Genomic DNA, 17,081 nt, shown 5'->3' with positions numbered 1-17,081 from the left:
CAAGCCAGGACCCCCCTCTTCTTTCTGACCCAAGAGAGGGGTACATAAGGGGGGGGGGGCTTTAGGTCAGGGATGTCAAACAATGCCCCAAGCCCTCCCTCTGAACCTTCATGTGCCCTGGGATACATCATCCTCTCTGGCCTTTGTGAACCCATCTGCAGAATGGGAGCATCACTTCTGCTCTCCTTCCCCAGGGCTGGTAGGAGTACCTGAGGTCATGAATGCTGAGAAAGTAGAAATCCAAGGCAGAACAAACTCTTACAGAGGTCAAGGGAAAAGTCAGCTATGGTCCACTCTTCCCACCACTACATTTGACAAACGGGGAAACTGAGGCACAGAACCAGGAGAGGATGTGCCCAAGGTCACACAATGGAGGAGCTGCCTCTAAAACTCAAAAGTAGCTTCCTTCTGTGCCTAGATGGGCTGGAGGTGCTGGATTAACCAACCCCCAGTTTCCCAGGCCCTCCGTGAGATCCTCCCACAAGATTAAGGGCTCAAATCTTTAACCAGGAGACTCTACCCGAAGCAGTGACCCTGTCCATGTCCAGCCCTGCTGGCAAGAGCAAGAGAGTTAGTACAGCTGGGCCCCAGGGCACTGATCCCAAGCAGAAGCCTGAAAATGACAAGCTGGCAGTAGTTAGATCCCCTGCATTCTCACTCAGCATAAACCAGACCCTACTCCGAGCAGGGGCTCCTGCTCCTCACTGCCCTTGAGATGACCTTGGGCTTGGCAGCATCTTTTTGAGCTCCAACTAAGGTGGACCCGTGATGTCAGTGGAACACTGGTTGGGCCAGGGCTAAATGTCAAACCAGCCACTTTCTGGGTCTCAGCTGCACCTACAACAATCTTGTCCCCCTCCTCACTTTACCCATGGCAGCTGGAATGAGCTATGAAAACACAAATCACATTATATCCCTCCCTCACTCATAACCCTCCAATAGTTCCCAATGCCCTTCGATTAGAATTCATTCTCCTCAGCATGGCCTAAAAAGGCCTGGTCTATGCTGGTTCACTGCCCTCTCCCCATCCCCCAAGCCATCAGCCACATTGGCCTTCTTTCTGCTCCCTGAGCTCATTCCCACCTCAGGGCCTTTGCACCAGCTGTACCCTTGGCCTAGAATGCTCTTTCCCTAGATCTCTAAATGACTGCCTCTTCTGCCACTTAGGGCTCCACTCCAATGCTGCCTCCTCAGAGAGGCCCTCTCTTAACACCCTGCCCTCTCACACTCCTCCACAGAGCATTTTATCTGCTAAGCATCACTTAACAGAACTGAAACTCCTTTTTCTATTTGTTTCCTTATTTCCTGCCCATCTCCCTCACTAGGATGTAAGTTCAGGAGGGTGGGGACTATGTCACATTCACTGTCTGCCCCAGAGCCTAGCACCATGCCTGGCAAACAGCGGGCACTGTTTTAAACGTTTGGTGAATAGCCTGGAGATTATCAACATCACTGTTGTAAAAGCAGAAGCTAAGAGAAGTTGAGGAACATGCTTAGGGCCACAAAGCTAGAAAGTGGCAAGGCTAGCATTCTGCATGGAATAACCTTGTGTGGTTTCCACGCAGAGATCCAAGCCAGGGACGGTAAGAAGCCCAAGGAAAGGTCTGGAGAAGAGGGCTCAACAAGGAGGGTTCCAGGGCCCAACATGTTCTATAAGACTGAAGGATAATGCATGGGTGCTGATGCCTGTGTGCATGTCTGTGAACAAGCATATGGTGGGCATTTCTGGGCACATACATACATGCACATGCACACACACACACGAAGGGACCTGGGCAGTCACCCATGAGGCAGTCTCCCCAGGTGATGAGACAGAGATGAGGACCCTCCATGCCTAGGAGCTAGGTTCAGGGCAGTTAGACCTACATCAATGGGTGGCTGGGTCTGAAATTATTCTGCTTTGGGAGAAGCCAGGAGCAGGAAAGGGACAACCCAGGTTAGGGTGGAAGATGGGAGGACCCACACTCATAGTGGCCACAGCCACATACAGCAGCATCAGGTGGCTTGTGTGGGTTTGGCAGGAGATAGGAAAGTACAGGCCTATTTGGTGGAAATGGGGATACAGGAGGCAGAGCTGAGGTGGGGAACCCATGGTGCTGAGCACTACCCAGGACAGGCAAAATCTAGGAGCCTGTGGAATGTCCAAGAGTACTTAGAGCCCAGGAACGATAGGTGTAGAAGGAAATAGAATCAGAGAAAATCATTCTGGAATAAGGTTTTGCCTCTAATGTGCTAGGGGAATTTAGACAAATGAAACCCTTCCCTGGCCTCATTTCCCCATGTACATAAGAGATTCCTAACCATTTCCAAGTCTTGGACTTCTCTGAACATTTGACAGAGCTGTGGATCCCACCCAGACAGACTCACATATGTGCACAACATTTTGAGTATTTTTAAGAGGCTCATGTGCTCCTAAAGCCCATCCATATGCCCTGGGCATGAACTCCAAATGGGATAGGCTTGAAAGACCTCCCACCTCCAACAGTGGACACTCAGCATCCCAGAAGGGCCTACTTGCCAGGGAGAAAAAAAGCTGGAAACCTTTTCATCTCAGAGCTATTCTTTGCCCCTTGGGAGCCCACTCTGGAAACCTCCCTAATATCCCACTGCCTTTCCCCAAACTCTTACTACATGACTCCCTAGCTCATCCAGATTTTAGCACATGGGCTGGGATAGTCACACATGCACATACACACAGGAACAGTTAAATAAGATGATCAATGAAATATAGGGTGTGGGCATTTCTCAACACATACATACATGCCCACACACACACTGAACAAAGGGACCTGGGCAGCCACTCATGAGGCAGTCTCCCCAGGTGATGAGATGGAGATGAGGACCTTACATGCCTAGGGGCTGATGTATAGTAAGTGCTCAGGACAGACTTCGGCCAGATGTGGCCCATAACATTCGCGGGGCCCGGGTTAGCCCAGGCCTGGGCACTCCAGGATTCCACAAGACCCTGCTGGGCCACTGACAGCAAGGGCAACAGGAAGCTTACAGGAAGACCCCTCCTTGGGGGGGGGGGGGCGTCCCTGGTCCCCCAGGCTCACCATGCTCTCCCCAAGCCTCTGTCAGCTAAGGAGTCTGGAGGTCAGAGCTCTAAGTACCATCCCTAGGCAAAGATCAGCTCAGTCATGTGTCTCTTCAATGACCCAACTGCTTGGGGGCAGGGGATGTAACCAGGACGAAATGAAGGTCTACCCAGGAGCCTTGGAAATTTCCCTGCTTCCATTCCTCAAAGTGACCCCAATCCCTCCAAACCTACTTGGTCTTCCCAACTTGGAGGATCTCATGCAGCAACAGGTGCCTCAGAGTAGGAGTCCAGGACAGTGGGTCAGTGTCCTAACTGTACAGTCAGAAAGATCTGCCTGCAAATCCCAGCTCTGCTACCCATCAGCTGTGTGACCTCTCAGAGCCTCAGCACTTTCCTCTATAAAATGCAGGGTGCTGGCAGCATCTGCCTTACAGGGCTGCAGTGAGGACTGAAGGAGCTGGCAAGGCTGAGGTGCTCAGAGCCAGGCACAAGTGCTTCCCAGAACCCTCTCTCAGGCCCTCAGGGGAAAGAGCAAGCTGCCCACACTGGAGACAGAAGGCACCCGAGAGCAGCACAGGACACTCAGCGGGCCCTGCAGACATTTTCCCTCGGCAGCCTGTCAGAGCGGCTTCTGAGGCAAGGGTTTCAGAGGGCCAGCCTGAGGGTGGGGCAGGAGAAAGCCTCCAACCTTAGGGCCCAGGAGGTGGGGCAGAGAGAGCACCCTACCCTTTTCTGAGGCAAGTGAAGACCTTACAGTCCCGGCCCCACCAACTTTCCCGCCCCAGGCCAGGCTCCCTCCTAGCTTTCCATCTCAAGGCACAAGGGCAATACTACATGCAGGGCAAGCACCAGGGTCCTGGGCCTCCCTTAAAAGCTGCCCAAGCCCTTCACTTAGTGCCAGTTCAGGGTCATTAGGGAGCCCAACATCACCTGGTTTTCTTCCTCCCAGTTTGGCCCCTGGGGAACCAGCTTTGCCTTAGGTTGTGGGCATCTGGAAGGTCTCCCCTTTCTCATGGTTGGACAGTCAAAGGTCCCCAGGGCTGGGTGCACATTTGCATCTTATCTGCATGTGCCCCAGACCCTGCTGGGACTTTCAAGGGCCCCTGGGCCCAGCTTTGCAAAGGTCATTCCTTGATGTCTCCTGGCTTGCTTGTCTCCCCATCCCCCAGCCACTTGGCACCCTCCTTTGCTCAGCATTTGCATATATCTGCTTGCTGGTTTGGAGAGCCCTCAACATGATGCAATTCATGTCTGCCGTCAAATCCCAAGTCACATTTACGGCTGGGGACTCTACCTCCAGCTGGCTTCCCTACAGGGTGGGCCTTCAGTTATCTGGGACTGCAAGGGACTAGGCTGTTCTGGTTAAGTGACTGGCCACTGCTCTGTTTCCTGGAGCTTCACAGGGTACCTGGGACTCATTCTGCTTCTTGAGCCCCATTTGACTCAAGAGGCTGCAGAATGATAGTTGAACCCCAAGAGCTGCAAGAGACTGATCAGGTGCAAGTCAACCCTGCCTCAGCTCACATGCCTGACTGAGGGCAGATCTGAGGGGTCAATCACTGAGCAGCTGCCCCTCAGTCTGGCTTGATAGCTAGGAGAGATACACCTAGAAATTTCACCCTCCCTTTTCTGGGCCCAAGTTTTACTTACTCGATACTCCCTAGATCCTCACATTCTCTATCTGCCCCCCCATCATCTCCCTAAAGCCCCTCTCCTTCTCTGCCTCCTCTCCTGTCACTTTCTCCGCACCCCTTCCCAACCTCTTGATGTTATAGCTCCACTTAACCTCAGCCTTGCTGAATCCCCCTGTCCCCCCTTCCCCTGCTCGATCCTGTTTCTGCTTTAGGACTTCAGCACAGGGTCTTAACAAAGGTTGTGGTCTCCTTGAGGCTAGATGAAGGCTGCAAAACCAGCTGGTGTGAAATGGGCTGTAGTGGACCATCCCACTATTGCATCCCTGTCCCCATTTCTGAGATAGTCCCTCCTATTCAGCCATAACCCACTGACAGAAGATCTGATGGCTGGTAAAAGCCTCACCGCTTGATGAGCAGTACATGGGGTAGGAGACAAAGAGGAGTCTGGAATGACTGTGCTTGGGCCCTGAGCACCTGGAAGGATGGGGAAGACCAGGTGGAACAGGTCTGGGGAGGAAGATCAGGAGGTCAGCTTTGGACAAGTTGAGCTGGAAGTGTTGAGAAGTGCTGAGAAGGTTACTGGAGCTCAGGAGAGTGCCCAAAATTGAGGGTATAAATGTGGGAGCTGGTAGCATGTAGATAGGTGTATTTAAAGCCACAGGTCTGGACAAGATCAGTACAGGAGTAAATGGAAAGGAAGAAGACCAGCCGTGCCGTGCAAGGGATGAGCCATGGATGGGCAGGGGGAAAAAGAAACGGATTAGGATCAACCCACAAAGTGGGAAGAAAACAGGAAAATGGATGTCCTGGAAGTCCAAGAGAATATTTCAAGAAGAGGGAGACACTGAATGTGTCAGACGCTTCAGATGAGGACCGAGACTTGGCCACTGAGTGTGGCAACTTGGAGGTCAGTGGTGACCTCGAGTGACTAGTGGGAGGAGGTGAAAGCCCAACTAGAGTGGAGTCAAGAGAGCGTGGGAAGCGAGAACCAGGAGCCAATGAGTCTAGACAACCCTTCTGGGGAGTACTTCTATGAAGGGGAGCAAACAGAGGCAGTGGTAGCTGGATGGAGAAGACAGGAGAGCCACCTTTTAAGATAGGAGAAACAACAGCAAGTATCCACTGGTGGAATGATCCAGTACAGGGGGAACTCATATCGTAGGAGGGGACACTAGCCGGAGCAATACCTTCAAGCAGGCACAAGGGGACAGGATCTAGTGCACAAGCAGAGGGGTGGCCTTCACCAGGAGCAGGAATACTTCCCCCCCAGGGATAGGAGGAAGGCAGGGTGGTGGCTGTGGAGCTGGCAGATGGGTGACTGTAGCACTGGGAGTCTGAGAAAGTTTTCACTGCTTCCATTTGCTCAAGGAAGTAGGAAGCAGTATCATCAGCTGAGAGAGAGAACTGAGGGTAGAAGTGTGAAACAGTCAGCAGGTAGGGGGAGAGGGGATAGACTCAGGACCCATGGTGGGACTGCTGGACGGCACTAAGGACACACCTGAAGTTCAAAGTTTTGAACTTAAAGTGAGACCAGTTGGCGTAGTGGTTTTTCTCAGCCCCATTTGGCTTCACAGGTGCAGGTGTGGAGCGTGCAGGGTGTTGGGATTTCACCAGAGTTGGGGTTTGGCCAAGCAAGCATGAAGAAGCAAAATGAGGTAAGGGTGTTGGGGGTCTGCAAAGGACGGATTATCCTCAGTTTTATAGTGGCCCCTGCTCAAACTCCTTCCCCTGCTGGTGCCAGAAAGTCCACCACCCATTCCCTACTTTGAGTCATGAAGAGCTTTCTCTCTGCCCTCATTCCAAAAGACCGTCTGAGAGGGTAGCCACAGGTAGCCACCAACACCTGAAAAATGAGCTTCCCACACACCGTTCTTCTCACCTGGAAAGTAACGTGGACCTCACACACTCAAAACTGCATTCTCCATCACCCTTCCCAGGCCAGCTCAAGACCGCTCTCCCCACCTCTAGCCCGATGCCAGCGTCTATCCAGTCTGCCTCCTCCATGTCTCCTTTTCCTTCTCTCCACCTCCCATCTGCCAGATCCCAGTCCCACAAGGCCACCACCCCACCAACTCCGTTCCCACCGTGCATGCCCTGTGGCTGCCACATGCGGCGGTCCCAAATCCATTGCCTGGCATCTTGCACCGGGTCACATCACTGGCAGCATGACCAATCCCTTGTCCAACATTCTGGCCCTGCCAATCCCCTTCCATCTTCCTCAGCACGTCTTTTCCAACACACACATCTGCCCCCATTACTCCCCTCTCAAAAGCCTTTGGTGGCTCCCTGTGTCCTTGGAGAAAGGGCCTGCTCATCAGCCCACATTCCAGGCCCCACCCCTTTTCTTCTTGTCTTGCCCCCCTCCATCCCTGCTCCCCTACTTGTGCCCCCACACTACTTTCTGCCCCAGTCGTGGCTCACCCCCACACCACCCCTGAGGTTGAGAATTCCTTGAAGACCTCATCAGTGTCTGCTGAATCACCCTTCTCCAGTATGTGGTTTGAAGTACTGGCTCGGTCAGTTTTGCTGACCTGATGCATGGATGACCAGGTGGATGAAGCTTCTGGAAGTGGAAAAAGAGAGGAACAGAGTAAAACAAAGGGACTCCTTAGCCAAGTGACCTAACTTAAATGATCACCTATTACAGGACAAGCTGATGGCATCTGCCTCCTGATGAGAAGCAATGAGAAGGAAGCAAACATCATCTGTGGGATATTCTTGCCAAAAAATGTTTAACATGAATCTACTCATGAGCAAGCCATGAAACAAATTCAGAATGTAGAACATTCTACAGGAAGACTGACCCCGGCTCTTTAAAATTGACAATGTTATAAAAGACTTAAAAAAAAAAAAAAAAAAAAAAGCAGGGCTATTGTTACAGATTAAAGGAGACTAAAGATATGTAACTAAATGCAACAGTGTGATCCTTGATCAAAACTTGCTTTTAAAACAGCTATAAAGGATATTACTGGTACAACTGGAGAAATTTGAATATAGATTACATATTAGGTTAAATTGTATCATTGTGAAACTTCTTGAGTATGGCAATATATAGTCATTATGTAGAAAAATGTCCCCGTCTCAGGAAACTCATGCTGAATTATTCAGAGGTGAAGTGTTATGATGTCTGCAACTTACTTCCAAAGTGTTCAGAGACAGAGGAAAACAAATGTGGGTAGAACGTCCACAGCTGGCAAATCTAGGTCTCTAGATTTCTAGGTGAAGGGTGTATAGGTGGGTATTCATTGTACTACCAGGTGTGACAAGACAAAGAGTTAGGGGGGAAGGAAAGGAGGCAAGGGAGACATTGCCAAGAGGGAAGCTCAGGGCCCAGCCTGCCTGGGCAGGAGTCAGAGAGGCAGTATGGCACAGCGACAGGCCACAAGCTAGACGCTAGAGCCCATTGGGGCCAGGCAGGCACAGCTCTGGAATGGCTCACACCTAAAAGGGATCAGACCCCAAGGAAGACCTACCTGTGAGCAAACTCCCTTAGAAGGACAAGGGGCTCTGCAGAAAACAGCCAGGTCCCAGGGAGACCAGCAAGGCAGTCCTGCCCCACCTCTGCCTGACCTGTGCCAAGAAGCCAGGGCTGGCCCAGGCTCACCACTCCTCCCCCCCTCAAACACCCCTCAAAGGGTGACAGTCTGAGTGTATCCTCCTGTGTGAGGAGCCAGGCTAAATATGGAGCCCCAGACATAAGATGCCGCTCAAAACAGATTTTCCTGGAAAAGACCATCTGGCAAAGGATGCCTAGAACATCTTCTGTCACGAGAGGCAGTGTCATTTTCCTGCAAGCAAATGTCCTGAATGGGAATGCCTCGATCCCATGTCTCTAGAAGACCCTAGCTTAGTGCCTCAGTTTCCCCCAAGGTCATTCCCTTGCTCCAGATGGAAAGGCATGCAGTCTCCTGCAGTCTCCCTCCTGACTTGCATTTCAGGGAAGAAGAGAATGAGACTGGGGACATAGGTCCAAGCAGCAGACAGTTCTGCCCAGGTACAAATCCTGATCCTGCTACTTACTAAGTGCCTTTGAACAAGCAACTTTTCCCTGAGCATCAGTATCCACCCCCACAAAGTGGGAGTAATAGTATAATCCTCTAAAGGTGGTTGTGTGTATGAGAGTACTTAGCCAGTGGTAGTGCTCAATATACCGAAGCTTGGTGAGGTAATGTCCCCCTCAGAGCCCTCCCTCTCTGTCCTGTCAATGTATTTCGCCATGGGGGGTGGGGGGGGGGGGCTCTTGGGTGAGCAGGTCTCTCCTCCAGAGGGCAGCTGGCCCATTTTACTGATTCAGAGATCCCAGGTCACAGAATTTCCCTGGCAGGTAGGGCTCCTAACTTCGCAGGGAAAGGGGTGGAAGAATGACTGTATTTGCCCAGGGTTAGGGGTTGGGCTTGGAGGTAGTCACAATGCCCCTTACCCACTCTCCCTCAAGCTGCCTGAGAACACTCCATTAAGTAGCTCTTGTTTCCAGAGTCTGGAAGAAGGAGCTGGGAGCCTAGGAAAGTTCAAATGCCTCCCCCTAGACCCAGGCTGCCCATCTGCCCTGGCCAAACCCTGAGTTCTCTCCCTGCTCTCTGCCCGCCCCCCCCTTCACCCACCCATCAAGCTCAGCCTGACTTATCCTGAACCTGCCAGAAATCTTACACCCACTCCCATTGTGGCTGGTGCTTCTGTCCCCAGTTCTCTTCCAGCACCCCACCCCCAAGATGGCCCCAAGACAAAGGGGTAGGCTGGGGCAGTGGCCCCCTGAGCCTGTGTGGAGACAATGTCTCCAGTTCTCATTCAGGAAGTCCCCAGATCCTCCAGGGACAGCAAGAGTCAGAATACCTCCTCTTAGGAGGGAGCCATCTGGGCAGGGTGGTCCCCACATCTGGATTCCCTGCCCCACCCCAGCCCCAGCAGCAGGCTCTAAGGACCCCTCCCTCCCTGCGGCTGCCACGGCCATTATGTGCCTTCTCAGCCTTGCCCGCTGCCTGCCACGCCCCCATGTAAGCCCCTGTTACAGCAGCAGAGTCCAGAGCTGAGAAGGCCTGGCCGCCAAGCCAGGCTGTCAAAGTTAGGAAACTGGAAACAGAAATAAATCCTCAAAGCTGCTCGATGGTAAAGGTAGCTGCCAGCAGGCCCCGGCAACCACCCAACACCCTGGGTCTCCTGCCACCAAGCTGCCACTGGCACCCCATCAACGCACACGTGTATCTTAGATTATACAAAAGGGGGGGATCAGGAGGCAGAGCCCAGAAGGCAACTGGGCCGGCTGGCCCTGACTGGCCCTGCAGGCTGGCCTGGGGTTCTCTAGTGGCGCCCCCATTCCCCGGCCCAGACCCGGCCATCCCCGGCCATCCCCGGGCTTTCCTCTCACGGCCCCATCTCCATGACAACCGTATCCTTCGGATGCTCCAGCCGCCACGGAATTGATCTCAAAATGTAGCTTTGTTAAGCAGACCCGGGCGGGCATGGAGGGCGGAGGGCGGAGGGCGGCGCCCACCACCCATAGTGCGTTCCCCCCAGCATCCCCCACTGGCCCCCAATCCGACTTGGGGAGGGGCGGGGTCCCGGAACGAGGGCCCTGGGACCAAGTGGCCCCGCGGCCCCACTCACCGCTCCGGGTCCCAGTCGCTGGGTCCAGGCTCTCACGGCGGGGCCATGCGGAGGCCTCTGCTTGACTGACCGTCCCACTCCACAACCGCCTGTCGGGACTCCCCGTGCCCGCTTCTGTCCCTTCAGGTGTCAGAGCCGAGGCTGTGGAGAAGCTGAGCAGAGATGAGGGGACGGACGGCTGGAGGGAGGGAAGGAAAGAGAGAAGGAGGGAGGGAGGGAGGGAGGGAGGAGCGGGAAGGGCGGGGAAGGGCGGGGGGACTGCAGGCGGGCGGGAGCGGAGCTGGAGGCGACAGCAGCCACTCGGGCTGGCCCGCCCGCCAAGCCTCCAACTCCCAGGTCCCCACTGTGTGCCCAGACCCAGCCTGGGATGGTGCAGCTGGCCTCTTCCCGCTCAGCCCCGCGCCCGGCCCTTTAAGAAAGGGGGGAAGGGGAGCGCTGCGAGGTTCCGCCCCCCCCCCCACAACCTTGCCCATCTGGGCCCCAGCTGTCCTCCAACCCCAGGTCAAACCCAGCCACCGCCCCCGCTGCAAGACCCTCAGCCTCAGACCCAAACCCTGAGTCCGTAGGATGGGATCAGCCCTCCTCCAGGTGAAGGAGGGAACAGATCCTTGCCCTGCTTCTGAGGTCTGGTCCTCTGCTCTTTGCCCTCCGCCCCCCACACACAAGCCCGGAGAGACCCTACCTGGACAGGAGACAAGGTGGACCATCTCAGAGATGGGTAAACTGAGCCTGTCCTACCTACCTACCTACCTACCTACTGAGACAGAGGGACAGACAGACCTGGGATATGGGGAGAGTAGGGGGGCTTAGGACAGAAGATGAGACAAAGGGGAGAAACCCTGAAGGAGGTAGAGGGGAAAGGTGGGTCCAATCAAGAATGTGGACTCCCAGCAAGAGGTCAGGAGGAGGGGGGTCCCAAGGGACTTGCCCCACAGCCCCCCCCCACCCCCCCATGCTAGTCAACAGCTTAAAGAGCTCCTCCCCAGGACCCCAGCTCTAAAGAAGCATGTCAGTAATGCACCTGGGCTAGACACCAAGAAGAACTTCCTAGCGGTGAGGCTTCTGCAGGGCAAGATTCCACCTCTGAGATAAGTAGTAAAGGGCCCCACCCATAGGAATCTAGAGAGACCAGAAACTGGGGGGAGCAGGGGAGGGTGAGCAAGCCCAGTCCCACTAAAAACAGAGATCAGGTTAGAGTCAGCCCTACTGCAAAAGGCCACTTTCCACAATTTTCTTTCCACTCCAGCCCCCAGGGGTTGTTCACTGAACTCAGCTGCTCCCCACCTCCAGACCTTTGCAGGTGTTCCACCCTCTGCCTGAGCAGGCCTTGACCATGCTGTGCTCAATGAACTCCTACTCAGTCCTCAGATCCCTTCTTAAATGCCCCTTCCTCCAAGAAGCTTTCTCTGATCTTCCTTCCACCTATATTCACACACACATTTAGGGGCTCTCTTCTTAGGGAGCAGAGGGTGAGAGACATGAGAAGATTTGCTGATCTATGAGGGGTATCTAAGCTGTGCAGAGTGGCAATAATGGGAGATGCAGGGTCTGAGTTGTGATGAGTCTCCTCCATCTTCAAGCTGGGCCACAGATGGAGCTGGGGTTTCATCAACCATGGGGACACTTCCGTTATGAACTGTATATCTACCATGTGCCAAAGCCCACATTAAATGTTTTCCATGTGTTATATTTAATTCTCAGAACAAACCATTTTACAGATGAGAAAACTGAGGCCCCCAAAGCACTAGCCACTTGCTTAAGGTCCCAGGAGGTCAGATCCTAGAGACACAGCTGGGCAATTGAGAAGGCTCTCAGGCCACACCCCCTTACTGCCCATCAAACCCTAGGAGATTCCCACAGAGCCTAGAAACAAGGGGGCCACTCTACTCCAAGTGCCCAGGATCTTCTTCGAAGGCACAGAGGGAACATGGCTTCCCTGCTGTCCTGCCCTCTAATCTACTGCCATCTGCTACCTGTAGGTAAGGATGGGCGACAACCAACAGGAGCTGTGGGGTGAAAAAGAGGTGACAGGGCTTTGCCTCCATATTCCCCATGTTCAGAACCCATGAGCTCAAGTCACATCTCAACAACCCCTCTGACCTTCCACTTCCTCAACTACCCAATAAGGATAGTAGTAGCCCCTGTCTTGTGTGGCTGGAATGGGGATAAAAGGAGCCAATATGCTCAGTGCCCACCCACCCAAGACCTGGAGCACAGAAGCACCCAACAGGCTGTGGTTACTCCAGATGTAATGAGTGACTTACTCATGGAATGGATTATTCACTCTCTGTCCACCTAGATGGACTGTGATCCCCCTGAAGGCAAGGTCTTCTTCTTCACAATGTATGCTCAGTACCTAGCACACCTAATAAATATACATGAAAGGCAAGAATGGAGGGAGCCCAGAGGGAGATACAGCTGTCTCTCCACTTAATCTGGCACACAAAACCTAGTCCCTGGCCTGGGTCTGCTCCCCATCATTGGCAGCTGCGGGAGCCTGTTGCAGTGGGCATGAGTGGGCCAGGGCCAGAGACCTGGGCTCTAACCTGACCGCTGCTGTTTCCTGGCTGTGTGACCATGGGAGCTATAACCCCTCCCTGAATCTCACTTTCCCATGTAAAGTGGAACTAGCTCAAAGAGCTGTCACAAGGCCACAGATGGCCTCTGTGTGAGAGAGTGCTTTGGGTGCCCTGGACACAGGAGAGAGGGTTATTATTATTTCGTGTAGCTACTTTTGCCTCTTAAAAGAGAATAGGGTCAGCGTCTCCCCACCCAGCAGCCAAAATGGAATACATTCCTCAGTATCCCTCCAGGGAAAAAAGGATCAGCAGCTTCTCCCCCTTCCTCCAAGTGTCGACTCCATCCTCCTTCCCACCTCCCCCCAGCCCCCTGAAGGTGAGTCTCAGGAAGGCAGGTGTTGGAGGCTGGACAGGAGGAAGGGGCCTAGTTCCCAATCCACTTAGCCCACCACCGCCTCTGCCACGGTGAGGCCTCTACCTGACCTCCTGCCTCCCTAGACCCAGGCAGGGCCTCCTCCTCTTCTTCAGCCTGAGCAGGGTGGGGCATCCAGGGAGAAGAAGAGGCCAGAACCTGAGACCTACCACCCGGAGGAAGGGGATATGATCCAGAGGATGCTTGGCCTAGAGAACACCTGAAACACCCATCTTCCAGCTAGTGGATTGAGGCCAGGGGGTGAGAGGCTGGGTAGGGATTCGCCAGGCCAATCCTGCAATACTCAGTGAGTGCCTACTGTGCACCTAGCCAACCCTGCCCTTGCCCCTGTGCCTCAAAGACAAAGGCCCCAGCCCACCTGTCCGGTGTCCTCTCCTGACACCTCTCACCTCAAATGTGATGTTCTAGGACTCATCCACCCTTACGTAACCCAACCATTTCTAATAACCTCACTTTGCTTATGCTGGTCCTGTGCCTAGGATGCCTTCTCTTCACTGACTCTCTCTTGGCTAATTTCTCTCAACCCTCCAGCCCCTCCAGCTACGGTGCCATTTCTTTTTCCCCAATACAGCAAAGCTCCTTGAAGAAGTTGTCCACGCTCTCCAATTTCTCTCTCCTTCTCTCTTGAACTCACTCCAATCTGACTCTCATCCCCTCATCCACACTCATTCCACTGATACTGCTCATCCAGGTCACCAACACAGCTGCTGAGTACAGGTGTACAGGCTGGGCACTGCACAAGGGCGCAAGGCATGGAGAAGGAGCTGAAATCCAGCTTTCTGTCTTCTCACCATGCTGTGCCTGGTACAAGACTACATCAGGCGGGGGACAGACACCTTTTCCTTTATACCGAGGTGACTCCCTTCTGTGTGCCTGCACACCAGGTCCGCCTAGAGGGGCCTCTTTCTCATATTTGTACAAATGGACTAGACAGACTGGGGCCTGATCCTTAGTGACTACTATGATGTCAAATACAAAAGTCAATGCTCACACCTCATCTTAACTCATTGGCAGCATTTGACAACACTTGATCACCCCTCCTCCTTGAAATAGTTCCTCCCATTGACTTCCAGGACTCATACCGCTTTCCCATATCCCTGGCTCTACCTTCTCGCCCTTCTTTGTTCCTCCTCCACCCCCTGACTCCCAAATACCTCAGTCATCTGTCTTCTTTTCCACCTCCCTCCTCCGTGGTGCACCCACCTGGCTTCAAAGCCCATCTAAACCCCAAGGATCATCCTGTGTGATTCTCTAGCCCAAACCTCTTCTGGCTCAGGTCAGACCCTCATACCCAACGGCTGACCTGAGGGCTCCACCACGATGTACAAAGAGCAGCTCTGAGTGATCACAATGGGAACTGACCTCTTCCTCACCGCAGTAGATGCCACCACCTTCCTGCCATCAGCTCAGGCCCAAACCCAGGCGTTGTCCTTGTCTCTCTCTCCCCCGCTACATGCAATACCTCAACAGACCCCGTGGGATCTACTTTCAAACTATGTCTCAAATTGGTCACTGCTCATCAGCCCCATTGCCACCACCTGGCTGCAGTCACAATCGCCTCTCACCTGGATTGTTACCGTAGCCTCCTAACTGGTCCCCCCACTTGCACCCAACCCCACTACCAACATATCCAACACAGCAGCCAGAGGGATCCTGTTAAACGTAAGCCAGATCATGTGACTCCTCTGCTCAAAAGCTTCCAATGGCTCTCATGTCCCTAAGAGTTAAAGCAGAGCTCTACAAAGGCTACAAGGTCCTACATGATCTGGGCCCTCCCACCTGTCTGACCTCACTCCTCTCCAGCCACAGTGGCCTCCTCATTGATCCTCTAACACACTAGGCACATTCCCACTTCAGGGCCTTTGAACTTGCTATTCCCTCTGCTTAAAACACCCCTCACCCCCTTTAGCCATCTGCCTAAAATACTAACAGTCTCCCCTTTGCCTGCTTGCTTTTCCTCCATAACATGTATTTATATACTACATGCCTGCCTATTTATTCTGGTTATTGTCTGTCTTCCTACCACCACTATCATCACTAGACCATAAGCTCCAAGAGAGAAGGAAATTTGTTCTTTCAACGTCTATATGCCCAGGGCCTAGAACATTGCCTGACACATAGCAGGCACTCAGTAAAGCGCTCAGATAATGAAAACACTAACAGATAAAGAAAGAAGGTAACTGCAGATACTAAAAAGTACTCCGGGGGGAAAAAATGGGGCTGTAAAAGCACCCAGCTGGAAATGGGAGCTCCTTCAGCCAGATGACCAGAGGAGGCCTCTTTGAGGAGGTGCCCCCAGACTGAGCAAACAGCCCTCCAGGCTCACAAAGCACCATCATCTTCCCCTATCACAGCATGCATTGCGCTGCGCCATTACTGTCTGGACTGGATGGTCCATGACAGCAAGGACCCTCTCTTCTCTAGGTCCCCACTTCCTCAAGAGCTCAGGGCCAGGGTACAGTGGGCACCCAAAAGGTGATAGAGCCAAAGAATGGATGAATGAGAGGTCACAGACAAACCCATGCATGGGCCATGGGACTCTGACAGAGCCCGAGGTAGGGACGCTGTGTGGTGAGGAGCGAGGCAGGAAGCCACAGAGGCCTAGGATGCAATCCTTGGAACCTCAGGGTCTTATCTGTACGATCCCCAGCATTACCTATGACTCTTATGTTGGGAGGAAATGCCATTCTCACTGGACAGCCCCTGGCCATGAGAATGATGATTCATCCATGTGTACAAACAACATTTATTGAGCACCTAGTGCATGCCTGTGAGCCTGGCCCTGGGAGGAGGAGGAGCAGGGCCAAACCAAAACCCTTCCTCCGCAGCTCACAACCTATCAGATGACTTTCCAGGGGAAACACCTCTGTAGGTAGAGCTTCCTGAAGCTGGCAGCTTATCTGCTTCACCCCAATTATCACACAATGGAATCCAGTTTTAGGTATGAGTTTTACTAGTCTCCTACCTACTCTCTCCCTGGACTATGAACTCCAAAAAGGACAGGAACTATGTCTTGTAAATGCTGGATCCCCAGCATCTAGCAAGGGCCTGGAGCATTGCAGGAGCTCAATAAATACTTGTTGAATAAACGGATGGATGAAGAAATGAGCGGTAGGATATAAGCAGGACCTGAGGATGGCAAAGATTTGGACTTGCAGCCAAGAGAAGGACAAGTGGGGAAAAGACATAGCCTGAGCAGGCATGATGTGTGGGGGAAGGTGTCCTGGAGGAGAGCGAGGCCACGGGCAGGAGGGAAAGACGGGAGACTGCACAGCTCTGAGAGTTGCCTGTCCTACCCCCACCCCCCAGCACAGGGCCCTGCCAGCACTGGTCCAGGGCTAGTGGACAAAACCCCATAAGAAGTGCCAGGGACTTGCAGTTCCTTAGAGCCAGAGGGCTGTGGGCCCAGGGCACAGGCAAAGCCTGGCCCAGAACTTTGTCTGAAGGCCTTTGTGGGCCTCTGGGAGCCTGTCCAGGAGGATACCGGGAACTGGCCAGAGTGCCATGGGGTGGGCACTCCCCTGCTTCCGGAGGTGCAGCTGACCCTCCAGGCCTGGGTTATGAGGGTTAGAGAGAGGCTCCCCTTCTGCCCCCAAATCCTTATCCTTGGAGAGATAACACCAGGAAGTCGGAGCACCTAGGAGTAGAGTTGCCGCCAGATCCCATCCCAGTTACTGAGGCCCAGGGAAGATGCGGCTCTGCTAGAGGAGGCACTAAATACGTGTTGAAGCTGACCCTCCCCTCATCCCACGCGTTCCTCTCCCCATTCCCGCTCCCCGCCCTCAAGAAGCCCAGCGGAAGAGAGGAGGGCACGCTGAGAGACTCGGAATACGCGGACTCCTGCCCCAGGAGGC

The 17,081-nt window shown here is 53.5% G+C and overlaps 1 protein-coding gene across 9 annotated transcripts in view; it reads right to left on the bottom strand.

The window, feature by feature from the left end:
* The window catches only part of PSD2 (pleckstrin and Sec7 domain containing 2), a 74,288-nt gene that overhangs the window by 37,837 nt on the left and 19,370 nt on the right, over positions 1–17,081 (bottom strand). For 2 of the 9 annotated variants that reach the window (XM_053221888.1, XM_027076553.2), the window contains exon 2: positions 10,276–10,427. The exons of 1 other annotated variant lie outside the window; for it this stretch is intronic. The gene's annotated coding sequence lies outside the window, so the exon portion shown is untranslated. Of the gene's footprint in view, positions 1–7,095; positions 7,238–10,275; positions 12,514–12,539; positions 16,985–17,081 lie in introns of those variants that run through there. 6 more of the 9 variants (XM_053221889.1, XM_053221891.1, XM_053221879.1 and 3 more) reach the window with 6 other exon arrangements.

The sequence above is a fragment of the Acinonyx jubatus genome, chromosome A1 (assembly GCF_027475565.1).
Source record: "Acinonyx jubatus isolate Ajub_Pintada_27869175 chromosome A1, VMU_Ajub_asm_v1.0, whole genome shotgun sequence".
Lineage (NCBI taxonomy): Eukaryota > Metazoa > Chordata > Mammalia > Carnivora > Felidae > Acinonyx > Acinonyx jubatus.
Note: the sequence above shows the minus strand (reverse complement) of the source record. Positions and strands in the feature narration are given on the sequence as shown.